The sequence below is a fragment of the Nerophis ophidion genome, linkage group LG11 (assembly GCF_033978795.1).
Source record: "Nerophis ophidion isolate RoL-2023_Sa linkage group LG11, RoL_Noph_v1.0, whole genome shotgun sequence".
In the NCBI taxonomy this organism is placed as follows: domain Eukaryota; kingdom Metazoa; phylum Chordata; class Actinopteri; order Syngnathiformes; family Syngnathidae; genus Nerophis; species Nerophis ophidion.
Window position 1 is genome coordinate 48,062,705 of NC_084621.1, and position 20,754 is coordinate 48,083,458.

The window sequence follows — 20,754 nt, forward strand, 5'->3', positions numbered from 1 at the left end:
CGTGTGTACACGGTGCACCGCGGACACCTCACAGGATGTTGTTCCGAAAGCTCACGTTGACAAGTAAAATCGTTCTTTTTTTTCTTTGTTAACAGGAGAGTATATTTACAGCCAATTCACCAACTCGTGTATTTCATATATATATATATATATATGTATGAAATACTTAACTTTTAGTGAATTCTAGCTGTATATATTTATTTTATTATATATATATATATATATATATATATATATATATATATATATATATATATATATATATATATATATATATATATATATATATATGTATGAAATACTTAACTTTTAGTGAATTCTAGCTATATATATTTTTTTATTTTTTATATATATATATATATAAATAAAATAAATAGTTGAATTTCAGACAGCACCTATCAAATACACAGTAATAAAAACAAAGCTGTTCTACTAACTGTACTGTGCTTGCTGGTTACAAAAAAAACCCAACAACATTTACCTTTCACTATTTGAGTAACGTCACTTCCGAGTTTCCAGAAGATGGCGCCAGTATGTTTTGCCCTGCCGTCTCTCACTGTCAGCTCTGTTCGTTTTTGAGTTGTTTGCGTCTATTTTCGTCTTTGTCAGCTCACTGCTTGAGTATGACCGCCAAACACTGTTGGATCTTTGCCCCTTTCCCACTGATATGATCAACTTTGACGTTGGTTTTTTGACGTCCCAGTCAGCTTTTTCACCTGGCCGGATACCTGCCTTCCTCCCCCGCCACCTGCTTGCTGTGTGTCGGGCCCCACCTGGATTAGCTGCGCCCTTGGACGTGCTGGCCCCTGCCAGGTTCGGTCTTGTGAATGCAAGATCTTTGACAAACAAAACGTTTATCCTGAAGGATTTCTTCACTTCCCGCGGAATTTACTTCCTCTGTGTGACGGAAACATGGCTGAGAGCCGGTGAGTCCGCCCCTCTTAATGAACTTCTGCCTCCGGAGTGTTCCGACTTTAATTCTCCGCGGTCGTCCAGTCGAAAAGGAGTTGAGTTGAGTTGAGTTTGAGTTTATTTCGAAAATTCAAGCATACAACATGATACATCACAATGTCTAGGCTCTCTGTTCAACATGTTCGAAAAGGAGTAGGAAGAAGCAAACCTTATTTAATCCTACCCCTTTTCTTTTACATAACAGTTGCTAAAACTTTTGTTCACTTCCTGTTCTCAATGTATTCACAATATACTCCATAAGTAATCACAATAAAAATAAATAAATAAATAATTGGTGAAGTAAGTTTTATTCCATACGATGAGATAAGTAAGATTATTTTGAGAATGAAAGAATGAATGGGTGAATAAAATCAGAATGTTTATCATGGTTCTTCTTTTTTGTACTTTGTAAACACTTCCAGTGTTTATCATGGTTCTTCTTTTTTGTACTTTGTAAACACTTCCAGTTTGAAGAGTTTCTTGAAGTGGATCGTATTAGTACATTGTTTGATTGCTTTGCTTAATCCATTCCATAATTTAATCCACAAACAGATACACTGAAGGTCTTAAGTGTTGTATGTGTGTACAAATGTTTTAAATTACATTTTTCTCTAAGATTATATTTCTCCTCTTTTGTTGAGTATAATTGTTGTATATTCTTGGGAAGCAGGTTATAGTTTGCTTTGTGTATAATTTTAGCTGTTTGCAATTTCACTATGTCGTGGAATTTCAGTATCTTTGATTCAATAAATAAAGGGTTTGTATGTTCTCTATATCCAACATTACGTATTATTCTAACTGATCTTTTTTGTAACACTGTTAGTGAATGAAGTGTACTTTTGTAATTATTTCCCCATAGTTCTACACAGTAACTCAGTAACACAGTAACACTAGTGAGCAGTAGAGAGTATAAAGTGATTTTTGGTGTATAACATATTTGGCTTTATTCATTATTGACGTGTTTCTTGCTACTTTATGTTGTATATTTTTTACATGAGATTTCCAGTTCAATTTATCATCAATCATTATACCTACAAATTTGGTTTCATTTACTCTTTCAATTTATATTCCGTCTATTTGTATTTGTGTTTGACTTTCTCTTTTCTTTCTCTGGGGCGGTATAGCTCGGTTGGTAGAGTGGCCGTGCCAGCAATTTGAGGGTTGCAGGTTCGATTCCCGCTTCCGCCATCCTAGTCACTGCCGTTGTGTCCTTGGGCAAGACACTTTACCCACGTGCTCCCAGTGCCACCCACACTGGTTTAAATGTAACTTAGATATTGGGTTTCACTATGTAAAAGCGCTTTGAGTCACTAGAGAAAAGCGCTATATAAATATAATTCACTTCACTTCACTTCTTTTACTGTTAGGAGGAGGATTAGCAGTCGTTTTTAAAAATGACTTTAAATGCCGTCAAATCCGCCTGCAATCGTCTTTTTCAAGCTTTGAACTGTGCATGTTTGCGCTGAAGGGGGCGTGGCCTCCAGCCTCAGCTGAATTTCGGGAGATTTTCGGGAGAAAATTTCTTCCGAGAGGTTTTCGGGAGGGGCGCTGAATTTTGGGAGTCTCCCGGAAAATCCGGGAGGGTTGGCATGTATGCTCACCTGTCCCAGATCAACAATCAAAACACACATGTTTCTAGTTGTCAACCAGAAGGATTATTTATTTTTTATTTGTTTTGCAAATATATTTTACTGAATTTCAGAGTTAAAATCACATTTGACAATCATTTTTTGCTCACTCAGACCCTTCATACATGCACACATGCATGTTTAACGAGAGAGGTGCACTTGGGCATGAACAACTCAAGGTTTACAGTATACACATTATTAGAAAAAGTACCCAGATATTGTATATATCCATCTATTATGCACTGGCTCAGGATCAGCAGAAGATCCAGACCATAGCAAGATGGATGAATATTCCTTGGCGTCAAGGATCCTCAGGAAGGGATCACTAGATCGCTTCCTGGGGACCTCTACACCGTTCACACTTAAGAAAGAAGAACAAAATCACATTTTCATGGCTTGATCAGATGAAAAAAAAACAAAAAGAACAAAACATTATAAAAAAGTCACAAAAAAACAAATAAACCCTGACAAAACCATATCAAGAGTGACACAAAAAAATCAATGGTAGAGTGGGAACAATACAAAAAATAATAACAATAATATGAATTATTTTCTTGATCATTGCTTGCAATCCTGCCTTAATGTATTGTTGAGTGGCTACACTACATGTGGGGGTTAGCGTTCTGTGCACCCCCCAGCTGCACTATTTTTTTTTTTGTGCTAAAAAGAAAAAATACAATTACCTGCTCGCCATCTCCTGCATCTGCATTTCTGGTTTCCACACTACCATAAATGTAACACATACATACTACACACACTTTCAAATAGTGCAATACAGAGTATAATATAATACTCAAATATGCAATACTGAGTTAAAATGACTGGACATTCAAAATAAGATGCTATTTTTTTTGCTCTTTATTAATGGAGTTGTGTGTTGGGGGGTGTGATTGTGCATAAGTCCATGGACATTGACAGTATGTATGGCCCATGGGAATAACTGTTTATCAGCCTGCTGGTGCAGGACTTTACTGACCTGCAAACTATTTCCAGAATGCAACCATTCAAACCGGAGTGAGGGAGGGCGCGAAGGAGGTGGGGGGACGGTGTGTGATGGACTAGATTGTTCTGAGACAGCAGGATGTTAAGTTAAAGTTAAAGTTAAAAAAACAATGATGTGCTCCATGGGGCGTACAAATGACGTACAATGTTGTGTGTGTAAATGCAAATATTTGTTTCTGGTTGAGGTGGCAGGTGTTCATAGCATGGTAGACTAAAATGTATTCAACTTAATTTTCTATTTTTTTCTTCATTGTGGTTGTGTGTGAGTGTTAAAATGTGTTTGTGCTGACAAATAAGTTTTCCACCTGATCACACAAAGTAGCAAATACACCTCAAACACCAAGATGCATTCAAGGCTGTTGATGCCGACTGACATGCAAAGAGGAAAAAATGTAAAAAGATACACACGAGATGCTGGCCCGTGAAGGAAGACACGTGTAGCACACATCAGTAGCACACCAATAAGTCAAGTGATTAAAAAGCAGAAGTTCTAACGGTTTGTACCCTTTTGTAAGGAGAAGTGAAACTTATACAGTTTGCTCCATTTATCTTGAACCAGCCTTGGATTGTAAAGGTCAGAGCTGCCAACCACCATAATCATCAGTTAGTTTTTTTTGTGGGATGGCGCCACCATGTTTCCATGACATTTTACAGGATTGGGCAACAAATAACAATCATCTGGAAGTGTCAACGTGAAAAGAAGCTTTGCTCAAAATGCTGAACCCACAAATTGATGCTATGCTGCAGCTCCCTATGCTGACTAACCCGTTTTTTTTTTTTTGTGCTTTCTTAATTGGCTGTAATTGTAGCTGGTGTCTACTCAATGGAAGCAATCAAAAGGGAGAAATTACAAATGGTCTGGTCAACAGCCCTCTGGGCAGACGTAAGAGCGGGACACACGCATGTGCAAATACAAAACACATCAAGTAAAAAAGAGGCACACATACATGCAGCCACCCACACATTTCCTGAGTGTTTCATGCAAGGCAGCCCTCATGTCTCTCTCTTGTGTTTTGGAAAGGAAGTGCGGGTCTAATGACTTTTCCTATGTGTCACATACACTGCATGTGGGAGGCACACAGCCGTACTGCACGTGTGCTTGCAAGAGTCTTTATGCCAGCATGACTTTGTAAAAGGGCTTCCGCACATGTTGACTTAAAGGCCTACTGAAATTAGATTTTCTTATTCAAACGGGGATAGCAGGTCCATTCTATGTGTCATACTTGATCATTTTGTGATATTGCCATATTTTTGCTGAAAGGATTTAGTAGAGAACATCCACGATAAAGTTCTCAACTTTCGGTGCTAAGAGAAATGCCCTGCCTCTACCGGAAGTCGCAGACGATGACGTCACATGTTGATGGCTCCTCACATATTCACATTGATTTTAATGGAAGCCTCCAACAAAAAGTGCTATTCGGATCGAGAAAACGACAATTTTCCCATTAATTTGAGCGAGGATGAAAGATTAGTGTTTGAGGATATTGATAGCGACGTACTAGAAAAAAAAAAAAAAGTTAGAAAAAAAAACGCGATTGCACTGGGACAGATTACGATGTTTTTAGACACATTTACTAGGATAATTCTGGGAAATTCCTTATCTTTCTATTGTGTTGCTAGTGTTTTAGTGAGTTTAATAGTACCTGATAGTCGGAGGGGTTTGTCCACGGGTGTCTTGACGCTAGTGTCTCAGGGGAGTCGACGGCAGCTGTATGGACGGCACAAGCTCAGCTTTTTTCCGGTAAGAAGCGACTTTTTAACCACAATTTTCTCACCGAAACCTGCCAGTTAACAAGTGGTCGGGATCCATGTTCGCTTGACCGCGCTGTGATCCATAGTAAAGTTTCACCTCCAGACATTTTAAACAAGGAATCACCGTGTGTTTGTGTGGCTAAAGGCTAAAGCTTCCTAACTCCATCTTTCTACTTTGACTTCTCCAATATTAATTGAACAAATTGCAAAAGATTCCGCAACACAGATCTCCAAAATACTGTGTAATCATGCCGTTAAAGCAGACGACTTTTAGCTGTGTGTGTGCGCAGCGCTCATATACCTAAAAACCCGTGACGTCTTGCGTACACGTCATCATTACACGACGTTTTCAAGACGAAACTCCCGGGAAATTTAAAATTTTAATTTAGTATACTAAAAAGGCCGTATTGGCATGTATTGCAATGTTAATATTTCATCATTGATATATAAACTACCAGACTGCGTGGTGGGTAGTAGTGGGTTTCAGTAGGCCTTTAATGTTGGTGAGAAACTTTAAATGCTCTTATTCTTTGTCAGGGAGACTACTTCAGCGGTGACTCTACGTGCAGTATATCATCAGCTTCATCAGCCTTTAGTTTCCCAGGCAAACATTCTAGTAGGCGTGCCTCGGACAAATTCTTATTTTTTATTGGTCTATAATGCAGTTAAGATTAAATCCAATGAACATAGCCCAGCAGCAAGTGCCTACGCAAATGTGTGACATTACTGAGAAGGATTCCAAAATATTCCTTATCAGTTTTGTTAAACTGAGGTTCTGCACCTGCAAGACTGTTTGTTGGCTATGCGGTTTAGTACATGCAGTTACTTTTTAAGAAAAACATCAGCAGTTTTCCTGGTATGTACTGTAGCCTACTTAAGTGGTTGGTCGCCCCCACATCTTCTGAATATGAAAACACCTGTGATATACTGTAGTGCAGTGGTTCTCAAATGGGGGTACGCATACCTCTGGGGGTACTTGAAGGTATGCCAAGGGGTATGTGAGATTTTTTAAACATGTTCTAAAAATAGCAACAATTCAAATTTTTTTCATATATTTATTGAATAATACTTCAACAAAATATGAATGTAAGTTCATAAACTGTGAAAAGAAATACAACAATGCAATATTCAGTGTTGACAGCTAGATTTTTTGTGGACATGTTCCATAAATATTGATGTTAAGATTTCTTTTTTTGTGAAGAAATGTTTAGAATTAAGTTCATGAATCCAGATGGATCTCTATTACAATCCCCAAAGAGGGCACTTTAAGTTGCTGATTACTTCTATGTGTAGAAATCTTTATTTATAATTGAATCACTTGTTTATTTTTCAAGAAGTTTTTTGTTATTTTTATATCTTTTTTTTCCAAATAGTTCAAGAAAGACCACTACAGATGAGCAACATTTTGCACTGCTTTACAATTTAATAAATCAGAAATTGATGACATAGTGCTGTATTTTACTGCTTTATCTCTTTTTTTCAACTAAATTGTTTTTGCTCTGATTAGGGGGTACTTGAATTAAAAAATGTTCACAGGGGGTACATCACTGAAAAAAGGTTGAAAAACCACTGCTATTGTGTATTACTGGAATGGAATGCATGCGATTTATGTTTGCCTGCTGCTGTCTTACTCTGTTTCACCAAAATAACATTCACAAAAGCACATCACAGTAAAAAGAAAAGGTGCTGTCAAATGATAAATTTTTCAAAATCGCATTAATCTCAGTTTGAAATCTGGAATAATCATGATTAACCACAGGTGATTACTCGCTTGCATAATGATGGATGAAGAAAAGATCCCAATATTTGTACACAAATGCAATTTTATTTTCAGAATGTTATCCAGGGGCATTTTACTTGAATGCATGTCATTTATTTGCACACAACTTGTTCAAAGTTTTATTTCTTTCAGACTGCATTTTGGTGTGAAATTTGCCAGAGAGCACACAAGTCACAGTCTCTTCAATCATTTTTGATTTATGCATTAATCTGATCACTAGGGGTTGAGGTAAAGGAGCTGATATGGTCAAAATAAACGGCATGAATAATCTAAGTGTGTTCATGATAAATGCAATAATTGTGTGATTAATCACATGAGTTAACTCATTAATATCAACAGCCTTAATTAAATTACATACAGAACTATTAACATCAGCACTCACTTACATGTAAAGTTTAAGTACCAAGGATTGTCACACACACTAGATGTGGTGAAATTTGTCCTCCGGATTTGACCCATCCCCATGTTCACCCCCTGGGAGGTGAGGAGAGCAGTGAGCAGCAGCGTGCGCCACGCTCAGTAATTATTTGGTGATATAAACCCCAATTCCAACTTTTGATGCTGAGTGCCAAGCAGGGAGACAGTGGGTCCCATTTTATAGTCTTTTGATATGACTTCATTTTTTTATGCCTTGCACAACTTTGCAGGCTGTTACACCTATATTAGTCCATAGAGTGGTATATTAAATGGACAATGAAGAATATATTATTTTCATTAATCATCCCGCACATAAAATAATTAAGGACACATGTTTTAGGGCTATCACATTTAATGCATTAACTCGTGTGGTTATTCCACAAAAAGTATCATATTAAGCATGAATAGTTGCAGGTTAATCACACAATTTATTTTGACCGCACATGCACCTTTGCCCCAAACCTTAAAAGTATGAGATGCCCACTGGTGTGGTGGCTGGCAAATTTCACTTCTACATAAAACCCGACAGGACTTTGAATAAAACTGTAAGCAAGTTTAAAGCAGGGGCCATTGAGTCTTAGTTGACCATATTTCGGGCTTCTTGTAAAAACAGCTGATCGGAGCTGTGGCCGCGAGGTTGCTGGTGCCTGTCGAGGCAGCAATCTCGGAACCCGTGGACACTAGCGATGAGGGATGCCCTATCAGATCCTTTTGGCTCATGGGACGTCGGAGGCAGCGGACAGGTACCAACAGGCCAAGCAGTGTGCGGCATTGATTATCACAGAGGCAAAACACAGATAAGGGTGGATTTTGGATTCTGGTTGGCTTCGAAACCATTCTGTACCACCTAAGGAAGGGTAAACAGTGCACTGTCAACACCGTATATGGTGTGGACGATGTGCTCCTGACCTCGACCTGTGATGTTGTGGATCAGTGGAGGGAAACTTTCGAAAACCTCCTCAATCCCACCTACATTTCTTCCTATTAGGAAGCAGTGCTTTGGAACTCTGTGGTGAGCACTTTTATTTCTGGGGCTAAGGATGCCTTGATAGTTAAAGATCTCCTCTGTAGCAGTGCCCCGGGGGTGGATGAGATTCGCCCAGAGTTCCTGAAGGCTCTGGATGCTGTGGGGCAGTCTTTGTTGACAAGACTCTGCAGCATTGATTGGACATTAGGAGCAGTGCCTCTGGAAAGGCAGACCGGGGTGGTGGTTCCTCTCTTTAAGAAGGGGAATCACAGGCTGTGTTCCCACTATCTCAGGATCACACTCATCAGCCTTATTGGTAAGGTCTATTCAGGGATACTGGAGAAGAAGCTACGCCGGATGGTTGAACTTTGCATTCAGGAGTACATTGTGGTTTTGTCCGGGATGTGGAACAGTGCACCAGCTCTATACTCACAGCAGAGTTTTTTAGGGTGAATGGGGGTTTGCCCAAGCAGTATACATGTGATTTGTGGACTTAGAGAAGGTATTCAACTGTGTCCCTCGGGATGTCCTGTTGGAAATGCTCAAGAGTATGGGGTATCAGACAGCCTGATATTGGCAGTCTACTCCCTGCAGTGTCAAAGCTTGGTCGGCATGGTTGGTAGTAAGTTTGACTTGTTTCCAGTGAAGTTTGAACTCTGCCAGGGCTGCCCTTTCTCACTAATTCTGTCCATATATTGTATGAACAGAATTTCTATGCGCAGTCAAGGCCTCTAAAGCATTGGTGTCAAATTCTAGCCCGTGGGCCAAATTTGGCCCGCCGTGTAATTTCATTTGGCCCTTGAGGTAATATCAAATTAAGATTAGAGCTGGCCCGCTGGTATTATACAGCGGCGATGCCTCTGTAACACTGCATTCACCGCTGATACTCACACTTGCCAAACTTACGATTTTCTCGGGAGACTCACAAAGTTCAGTGCCGCTCCCGAAAAAATCTCCCGGGGCAACCATTCTTCCGAATTTCCCCCGATTTCCACCCAACAATATTGGGGGCGTGCCTTGAAGGCACTGCCTTTAGCGTCCTCCACAGCCTGTCATCACGTCCGCTTTTTTGTGCCGGTCCAGTCACATAATATATGCTGCTTTAACACACACAAGTGAATGCAAGGCATACTTGATCAACAGCCATAAGGGTCACACTGAGGGTGGCCGTATAAACAACTTTAACACTTTTACAAATATGCGCCACACTGTGAAGCCACACAAAACAATAATGACAAACACATTTCGGGATAACATCAGCACCGTAGCACAACATAAACTCAACAGAAGAAATACCCAGAACTCCTTGCAGCACTAACTCTTCCGGTACGCTACAATATACACCCCCACTACCACCAAACCTCGCTCCCCTAATTTTTGTTTGCATTTTATTTGATATGCCTTTGATATTTTTTTGATATTTTTTACTCATTATTATAATTTGAAACTCGATTTTGTATGTTACTATAAAGCTACATAAGCCTTGCTTGTTTAATATTCAATGCAAAACTTGTTTGGGTCCCTATTAAAAGGTTAATTTGGTCAACCTTGGCCTGCGGCTTTGTTCAGTTTTAAATTTTGGCCCACTCTGTATTTGAGTTCGACACCCCTGCTCTAAAGGATCTGGTTTGGGGGAAATAGATTTAAGTCACTGCTCTTTGCAGATGATGTGGTCCTGTTAACTTTATTTGGCCAAGGTCTTCAGCGCTCACTGGATCGGTTTGCAGATGAGTGTGAGGCGACGTGGATGAAAATAAGCACTTTCAAATCTAAGTCCACGGTTCTTGCCCGAAAAAAGGGCGGAATGTCATCTCTGGGTTGGGAACGAGATCCTTCCCCAATGGAGGAGTACAAGTACCTCCAAGTCTTGTTCACAATGGAGAAAAAAGTGGATTGTGAGATGAACAGGCGAATTGGTGCAGTGTCCACATTGATGAGGACCCTGAATCGGTCCGTCACGGGGAAGAAGGACCTTTAGCCGGAAGGCTAAGCTTTCAATTTACCAATCAAGCTACGTTTTACTCCTTACGTTTCTTCATGAACTTTGGGTTGTGACCGAAAGAATCAGATCACAGGTACATGCGGCCGAAATTACTTTACTTCTTCGGATGCCGAGGCTCTCCCTCAGAGATAGGATGAGAAGCTGTTGTCATTTAGGAAGAGCGTAGAGTAAAGCTGCTGCTCCTCCGCATTTGGAGGAGCTGCGAGGTGAGAGGTGGTTTGGGGCATTTAGTCAGGATGCCCCCAGGGCGTCTCTCTGGGGAGGTGTTTAGAGCATGTCCAACCTGTAGGAGGCCACAGGGAAGACCCAAGAAACATTGGAGAGTTTATGTCTAATAGCTGGCCTGGGAACGCCTTGAATAGCGGGAACCCGACGAAGTGGCTGGAGAGAGCAGAGTTTGGGCTTCTCCGCTTAGGCTGTTGCTCCGCGACTCGACCTCGCGTAAGCGGAAGATGATGAAAGGATGGAAGTTTTGAGCAACTGAATGAAGTGTGTTCAAGTAAAACATTTAAAAAATGTTCCTGAATAGCGTGTGACATTGTGACAATAATATTGCATTTGTACATCAATATTGGGGGTCTTTTTGAAAGTGTGTTTAAATGTACGTACCATGTATGATTTATTTCTAAAATATTAGTGATTAATTCTAATTCAAAGGTGGGATTATTCTGATTGAAAAGAAAACCATTAGACAACACTGATTTCCACTGGCTGCTTAAAGGCTGCCAAACTGTTAAGAAAAATGTTGTGATTAATCTGTGTACCAACATGATTCATGTGATATTTGTGTGATTAATTTCATGGGGTTACTGGTTATTTCGGAAATGTATGTTTAATGAGTGAGTATAATACCATTATAAGACTGCAGCACAAATGTGCTCTCACCTTAAATTCAGCCAAAAAATTACACACTACTCTTTTATCTACTTCATGTATTTGTAAATGTATATCTGATGGTATTGAGGCCTCATCAGCCTTCTCATTGATATGTTGTCACATTATGTACTTTGAAACATACTCATAACATTATCAATCAGATATTAAGGTGCTCTTACCATTAGTGTTGTGAGATACCACTATTTACTTCCCGACTTGATACCAATTACAATTCAGGCTGGTTTCGGCGGTCCCCGATCCGACCCAGCAAATATATCTAATGTGTCTGGTAATATTTAAAAATGTGTGTATTTCAAATGTTATTGCACTTGGGGAACAATTTTCGAACAATACAAAATCCCAGGGCGAAATAAAAGATGGCATTATTCTGGACTGAATATGTTATCTTGTCCATATTCAACTCTGTATGTAGTGTTTCCAAATAATATAATAAAACAATTGCCAGTAATTTTCTTCAATAAACAAGGTTTGCAATGGCTGTTGCATTGTATGATTTAATGACACCTAGATTATAAATCATTTTGGAAATTTTACCTGAACAAATATATGCTTTTTTTTTTGCCTATGTGAGATTAGAGTCGTGTCATAAACTATATATATATATATATATATATATATATATATATATATATATATCATATATATATATATATATATATATATATAAATATAAATATATATATATATTTATATATATATATATATATATATATATATATATATATATATATATATATATACATATATATATATATATATATATATATATATATATATATATAAGGGCTAGGGGATATGGCCCTTTTTTAATATCGCAATAATTTTAGGCCATATAACGATATATATCTCTGTATTTTGCCTTAGCCTTGAATGAACACTTGATACATATAATCACAGCAGGATGATGATTCTGTGTCTATATTAAAACATTCTTGTTCATACTGCATTAATATATGCTCATTTTAAAGTTTCATGCGGAGAGAGAAATCAAAACTAAGTCAATTTACCAAAACTTATTTGTTAAAGTTATTAGCAGGTGACTTTTCAAATGATGCTACATATTAGCAGCAATGCTACTTTTGGTAGCAACGCTTGTGCCCCACACTTGACAAATTAAAGTTGTCTATTCGACATATTCCCACTCGAAACCGAACCACCGCCAGACGATGGACCCTGTGCTGTTTTTCTTGGGAATTAAATCTTCTTTCGTTTGTTACCAGATTCGCATCTTCTTTCGCACCTTCGCAACACTCCGCTAGCATCACGGCTAACATTAGCCACGCTGCTACTTCTCTGCTGGGCGAGGGCGTATACGTATGTGACGTATGACGTGACAGTATGTGACGTGTGTAAGAACCTGCGCTTACACTCTGTGAGAAGGAGACACAAGAAGGAGTGGGAAGCGCCTGTAGTGTAAGGCCCGCAGCTAAAAACAACTGCGTGAGAACGTATACTCGAATATTACGATATAGTCATTTTCTATATTGCACTGAGACAAACCCGCGATATATCGTGTATATTTATATATCGCCCAGCACGAATATATATATATATATATATATATATATATATATATATATATATAGTGGGGCAAAAAAGTATTTAGTCAGCAATCGATTGTGCAAGTTCTCCCACTTAAAATGATGACAGAGGTCTGTAATTTTCAACATAGGTACACTTCAACTGTGAGAGACAGAATATGAAAAAAATCCAGGAATTCACATTATAGGAATTTTAAAGATTTTACTTGTAATTTATGGTGGAAAATAAGTATTTGGTCAATCATTCAAAGCTCCCACTGATGGATAGGAGGTTTTGGCTCAAAATGCATACATGGATGATACAGCAGAGGATTGGGAGAAGGGCCTACCGAGGATGTCGTAATGGTTTGTGTTGTGGTTTGTGCAGCCCTTTGAGAAACTAGTGATTTAGGGCTATATAAGAAAACATTGATTGATTGATTGATTGATTGATGAAACCAAATATAACTTTTTGGTATAAACTTAACTCGTCGTGTTTGGAGGAAGAAGAATACTGAGTTGCATCCCAAGAACACCACACCTACTGTGAAGCATGGGGGTGGAAACATCATGCTTTGGGGCTGTGTTTCTGCTAAGGGGACAGGACGATTGAGCCGTGTTAAGGAAAGAATGAATGGGGCCATGTATCATGAGATTTTGAGCCAAAACCTCCTTCCATCAGTGAGAGCTTTGAAAGGTTGACCAAATACTTATTTTCCACGATAATTTACAAATAAATTGTTTAAAATTCCTACAATGTGAATTCCTGATTTTTTTTTCCACAATCTGTCTCTCACAGTTGAAGTGTACTTATGATGAAAATTACAGACCTCTGTCATCATTTTAAGTGGAGAACTTGCACAATCGGGGGCTTACTAAATACTTTTTTGCCCCACTGTGTGTATATGTGTATATATATATATATATATATATAAAACTGTATTCTCCCTCAATTACTTTTCTTTTAGACAGGATCTCAATGATTTAGTTACTTTACACTGTGTTCCTGTAATTGATATTCATTATCTCAAATAACTAAAGTATCGATATTTTGATTTGAAAATCAATATTAGAGCATAAAGATTTTGTATCAGTGATATCGGTATTTCAGTATCGATCTGCACATTACCACTTACCAACTTCCAATACATACTGAATACAAAAAAAAAGGAAATCTACAAAAAAAAATATTAAGTAATACATCTAATAGTTAGGGTTATGCATGCTCTAAACTCTACCAAAATGAGATACCAGTGGAGGGTTTTCTTTAGCAGAGTTACATTCTTTATGTTGAGTTCATCTTGAACCACTTTCCTCTTCAAGTTGAGGCTGCACAGAACTTGCACAGTTCATCTGAGGCCATGAAGTGTTTTTCGCAAAACGAATGGCCAATCCCAGACTGAGGTGGGTGCTTAGCAATGAACAAGTATCTAGTGAAACATAGTTTAGATTAAATGAAAATCTGGATCCAAAAACATTTTTTGATTAGCTCTAAGACCTTTCTTTAACTTTTGTTCCAAACTCATCACTCCCGTCTCTACCTTTGCTCCCAGGTGGCAACTCCATCATTTCCCTTACTAGATGTCATATAAACACCCACTCTTCCCTGTCTCTCACTCAGCCTTTTCATGCTTTTTCTCCTTCCTTCCCTTGCTTAACTCGTCTGTCATGTTGTCCTCCACCCTAATGCTGACTCCATCAGTCTCAACAGATTTATAAATGCATGTTATCTTAACTTAAAATGAGCACATTTAGATCAAAGTGAGATAGTGAAAAGTTAATGAAAGTTAATGAAAACTAAACACAAGTAAATGATTTTTATATTTTCACAAAGTTTTCTCTGTTTTCAGGAGAAGCATGTTTAAGGCCATACTACTTTTACAATAAAGAGACACCACAGACCCCAACAGAAGTAAATATGCAAAGGCGATAAAGATAACAATTTCAAACTAGTGTTGTCCCGGTACCAAAAATATTTTTGATACATTTCGGTACTTTTCGATATTTTTGTAAATAAAGGGAACCACAAACATTTTTATTTTTAGCTTTATTTTAACAAAAAAATCTTACGGTACATCAAACATATCATAAGTTTATCCTTAAGTAAAATAGTGTACATACAAGACATCCTGTCTTTTAGTATTAAGTAAGCAAACAAAGGCTCTTAATTTAGCTGCTGACATATGCAGTAACATATTGTGTCATTTATCATTGCATTATTTTGTCAAAATGATTAAGGACTTAGGAATTATTCCGGCGACCCGTCAACAATCCTGTTCTGTCTCCCTTTAATGTTTGTCTCAACTTGAATGGGATTTTGCTGGACATTTTAATTTCCCCTATGGCATTAATAAAGTATGTCTGATTCTGATTAAGTGGGAGAAAATGAATTAATAATCTACTTGTTCATTTACTGTTAATATCTGGTTATTTTCTGTTTTAACATGTTCTATCTACACTTCTGTTAAAATGTCATGAAATCCTTTAAAATCATCTGTTGTATGGATGCTTTACATTAGTTTTGGATGATACAATACATTTGGATGATACCATACATTTGGGTATCAATCAGATACCAATTAGTTACTATATCATACGTCAGTCATATTCAAAGTCATCATGTGTCCAGGGACATATTTCCTGCGTTTATAAACATAATATCAATTAAAAAAAAAACGAAAAAAGATGTTGTGATGCCAACAAATATCGACGTAATCATAGTAGTATCGACTTGATACATGCCTATACTTGGTATCATTACAGTGGATGTTAGGTGCAAATCCACCAATAGCATTTGTTTACATTTTGACGCCGGTGAGCTACGGTGTGTAGTGAAGCATGTTTGGCTATTCCTCGTCCTGCAGGGATGATACTTGTAAGAAACTTTATTTGTTACCATGGAGGCAAGGATTAGTCATTTAGAAGTAACTAAAACATTGCCGACTGGGGCTGGACTTTAGCTGCTAGCTCGCTATCCATGTCTTAAAGCACCTCTTCCTGAGGGCGTTTCAGTGTTACAACTTCACCTTTATCGTTAGTTTTCAAGTCAAAATGCGTCCGTTCTCCATTTTCTGTCTACACACTGTGTCTGCTTGTAAGTGCTCCGTGATTGTGCACTGCCGAACATGCTCCTCTGCTCGTAAACCAGCAATGACACAACGTGACGACAACGGAGGTGTGGGACGATGGCGGACCGGTACTTTTCAGAGGCGGTATGGTACCGAATATAATTCATTATTATTGCGGTACTATACTAATACCGGTATACCATACAAACCTATTCCAAACTAACAAAAGATGACGACATCAGGTAAACTACAACCCTTTTTCTCTCTTAATTTCAGGTGAATCAATGTCAGTGAACCATGTATTTGTTTTTTGCAACCTACCGGTTTGTCCTTGTTCATAAAGAGATTATAATGGAACTTTTATTGTATTTTTTTTTTTTTTTTTACTTTTAGTGCATAAATCATAATGTTGCATACTCTTATTACACAATGCCAACGCATTAAATCATATTGTTGTTGCATTTTGGCGGGAGCATCCATGCAGTTTTCAATGCCTCTTTTCGTAGTTTTATAATTTATTTTCTACTGTGTCTGGAAACAACAACTTGATGACCAGATCAAGATATATACTTAAACAGTGTTCGTTTTCAAAATATACATACTGACACTTTTAGAGATGTTTAGCTGTGGTTTCATTTGAAATTCGGGAACACCTCTAGAATCAAACATAGGAGGATAGGAGGATAGGTCTTTATTGTCATTGCACAAGTACAACAAAACTTTGTTTTCAGCACAAACCTGTTCAAGATTAGACAAACAAACCCTGTACAGGGTTACAGAACAAGAACGCTGGGAAAAAGGTAAACACTGGGGAAGGATTAGTAAAAAAATACAATCCAGACTGGGCTCCTAAGGGGGCCCAGTCAGGAGTGGGAAACAATCTCCATAGCAAAGCACATATACTTATTACAACATGCATCTCGAGATATCTAGCAACAGAGGGAAGGTAGTTCAAGGTCATGGTGGTAGGCCGCAGCTCTCAGGCGCTGACCATCCATTCATCACCCCTATGGGATTTGCGTCGAGGGCGTTGGGTTGGGGGTGGTGGGGTGTGTATGTGTGGCGTATATTTTTGTGGATGTGTGTGTGTGTGTAAGCCCGTGGTGTGACTCTGTTCCGTGGCCTTGATGTATTGCAGTCGCTAGTCCAAAGTCAACAACAACAGGTGTAACAAGAAGGGAGTTTGTTGTGTCTTCGCTGCGCTGTCCTTCGGGAGAGTCTCGAAGCCAGGGAAAAAATCCAAGTTAGAATGATTTTTTATGCGGGTGAAAATAAAATTTGCTAAATAGTCTATGACTGGTCCTCAAAACTGCGGGGTGACAGTCCGATGTAATCCACAGTTCTTCCCGCATCTTCTAATCATTTGTGGCAGCTTTGGGGTACTTTGAAGACTGCCAGCAACTTCCAATTTGTCAACAAACCAGAGCAAGGCTTACTCCAATCAGCAGATGTCCTGTTGTCATAATTACGAATAGGTGGATATCTTCACTTCCTCGACAGAAAAAGTTCGCCAGGCACACGGCCCTCCTTCTTCTCCCAAGAGTCCGTCGTGTGTCCAGCAACAACCGCTTCACCACGACAACAGGTTTCCCTAAACCCAAGATCTTGTCAATTTTGTTGAGGCCAGTTAAATAGTTCCAATGTTTAGATTTGGAGAGCAGTGCAAAAAGAGGCAACAAGAAAGTTAAGACAAGACAAAACAAAGAAGCAAGCAGGAGAGATAAGGGAGAGGAAAGGTGAGCGTCCACCCTCGATAAGTGCCAGAAAGAAAATACCTCTTGCAAATACTTGCAGACAAACGGAAAAAATCCGGCTCATAAAAGTGACTGTAGAGCAAAATAAACACTAAATGATATTCAATATATATTATCTGGACCACAGAAAATTGCTTTACAAGTAGAATAAAATCATCAGAAGTCCCTTTTGCTGTGTTTTGCCGTTACAATTCCGTACAGTCGGTTACAGTATGCATCATTACTCCACTTCTTAACACACTTCATAAACACCTGGTATGTCAGAGTATAACACGATGTTGCAGGAGGGATCAGTGTTATCAATTTCACAATCCTGTCAACGAGCAGCAAGAGCAGTTTTTTCCCCCTCTCCTACTTAAAATCATTCACATTGTGACATTTAAAAATAAAACATAAAAGTCAGCAACAGAATTATGTTTATTTGTATTCTCTATTTTTGTTTTGCCCTGTTTTCTTATGCACATATAGATTGCTGTCCTGTCCGAAACACTGTGACCCCTAATATTCTTTTGTTGTTTTAATGTGCTTTTATTCCCTTTCTATAGCTCAGAAAACACAAATCATTTGAGATTATAAAACTTCAATACAATTTCAATTATCAAGTAGATGCAGCAAAGTAACAGACAATTAAAGACAAAATTAAATCTTAGTTGAATCTTGAGCCATTGCTGAACCAAGAAATGCATGGTTGGAGACAACGACAATGTAGTGTATCCCATTGGGCACATAAGACTTTAAAGTACTGTACCATAAAAGTTGTTTAACAAGACATGAGAAGGCAGTATTATTTCTATAGTTCATTTCATACACGAGATAGCTGAATTTGCTTTACATGACGCAACATTTAAAAGCATTTAAAAGCAAAATGCCTAAAAATGTACAGAACTGAAATGACTACAAGTAGAGGTGGGTAGTAACGCGCTACATTTACTCCGTTACATTTACTTGAGTAACTTTTGGGATAAATTGTACTTCTACGAGTAGTTTTTATGCAACATACTTTTACTTTTACTTGAATATATTTATAGAGAAGAAACGCTACTTTTACTCCGCTCCATTTATCTACATTCAGCTCGCTACTTGCTACTTTTTTTTATCGATCTGTTAATGTTTGTTTTGGTTTGTCACAGACCTTCAAAGTAGGATACACATGCCTGCGTTTCACCAATCACATGCAGTCACTGGTGACGTTGGACCAATCAAACAGAGCCAGGCGGTCACATGACCCGACTTAAACAAGTTGAAAAACTTATTGGGGTGTTACCATTTAGTGGTCATTTGTACGGAATATGTACTCTACTGTGCAATCTACTAATACAAGTTTCAATCAATCAATCAATCAATCAATCAATCAATCAATAAATCAGTCAATCAATCAATCAATCAATGCCTACTGAGCCTATGGTGCTGTTAATTTATTGTGGCTCGATGTGCCTTATTTTAATGAACTATTATTTAATATATATCATTGTTTTAGTTGGTTAAGAGATATTCCTGGCTCTGAATTTGCTCATTGCTATTTTTATGTTTTTGTGCATTATTTTTTGCCGTACTCATTAAACAAACAAGTTACTCATCAGTTACTCAGTACTTAAGTAGTTTTTTCACAACATTCTTTTTACTTTTACTCAAGTAAATATTTGGGTGACTACTCCTTACTTTTACTTGAGTAATACATCTCTAAAGTAACAGTACCCTTACTTGAGTACAATTTCTGGCTACTCTACCCACCTCTGACTACAAGAACCTACAGTGGAAATAAACGATTAAACAAATGCTTGTGAAATGTTTTATAAGAGTGCAATTGCATGAAAAAAACAGAGTTGTTTTAAAGCATTCACTTTTGGGACTGACTTTACTTTTCTTGTCAGCTTTGTTCCATTTGTGTGTAACAGAACTAAATACTGGTTCACCATGTTTGCTTTCAACTCTGGGCTCCATTATCTGACCAGAGCCTGCTAAACTTAAAGGGGGTTTATATTACTTTAGCATTTTATGGTAGTATTCTGGACCTAAACCATTGAGTGATTTATAAACCAGTAGCATAACTTTAAATTATATACTATAGCTGACTGGGAGCCAGTGTAAAGTCTTTAGAATTGGGGTGATACGCTCTGATGTCTTTGTTCTGGTCAGAACATGAGCTGCAGTCTTCTGAATGAGCTGCAGATGTTTCATGCTCTTTTGAAGGAGTCCTGTCAGAAAATCTTTGCAATTGTTAGTCTACTGCAGACAAACGCATGGATGAGTTTTACGTGAGATTTCTACTACGAATCTTGTTACAGCTATTTAGGATCGCTATGTTATCTGGCTGAATAGGAGCGAAATATTAAATATGTGGGATAAACAATATTAACAAACTGGTTAAGATTAGTCACACTGGGATTTTCCATTTTTACGGGGAGCGTGTTCTACATGAATACAAAATTACCACATTATCAACGAACAAATACTGTTTGAACTGCAATAACTGTATTATTACTTTTTAAATAGTGTAGTTGACCATTTATATTTTATTCTTTCAGAATAATGAATAAAAGATGGTTGCAAATAATCAAATATAATGTTCAAACCATTAAGCTGTGCCATGCGAGCAGGATGCTTTATGTGTCGTAGTAGTGGATACAGTATATAAATACATTAAGACACACTTAAATGGCATGGACTTTGATGAAGTGGAGGGAGATTGTAATTTATTTTTCCATAAAAAGAATGTGAAAAACATTCCATGTCAAAAACATAAGCCTGGCGATATTGTGACGCCAACCCCACCATGGGCCACTCAATTCACAGTGTTGACATCAGCAAACCACTCTCCCATAGAATGCCACACCCGCTGTTTGCCAATAGCCCTGAACAGTGAAAACTAGGATTCATCCGTTAATAGAACACCTCCCCATTGTACCAGACTCCATCAAATGTGAGCATTTGCCCGTTCAAATCAGTTACGAGGACGACAAACTGCAGTCAGCTCCAGACTCGATGAGGATGACAAGCATGCAGATGAGCTTTCCTG

At 38.1% G+C, this 20,754-nt stretch overlaps 1 protein-coding gene across 6 annotated transcripts in view; it reads left to right on the top strand.

The window, feature by feature from the left end:
* LOC133562210 (uncharacterized) overlaps positions 1-20,754 on the top strand; it is a 243,489-nt gene that overhangs the window by 168,252 nt on the left and 54,483 nt on the right. The window lies entirely within an intron of this gene.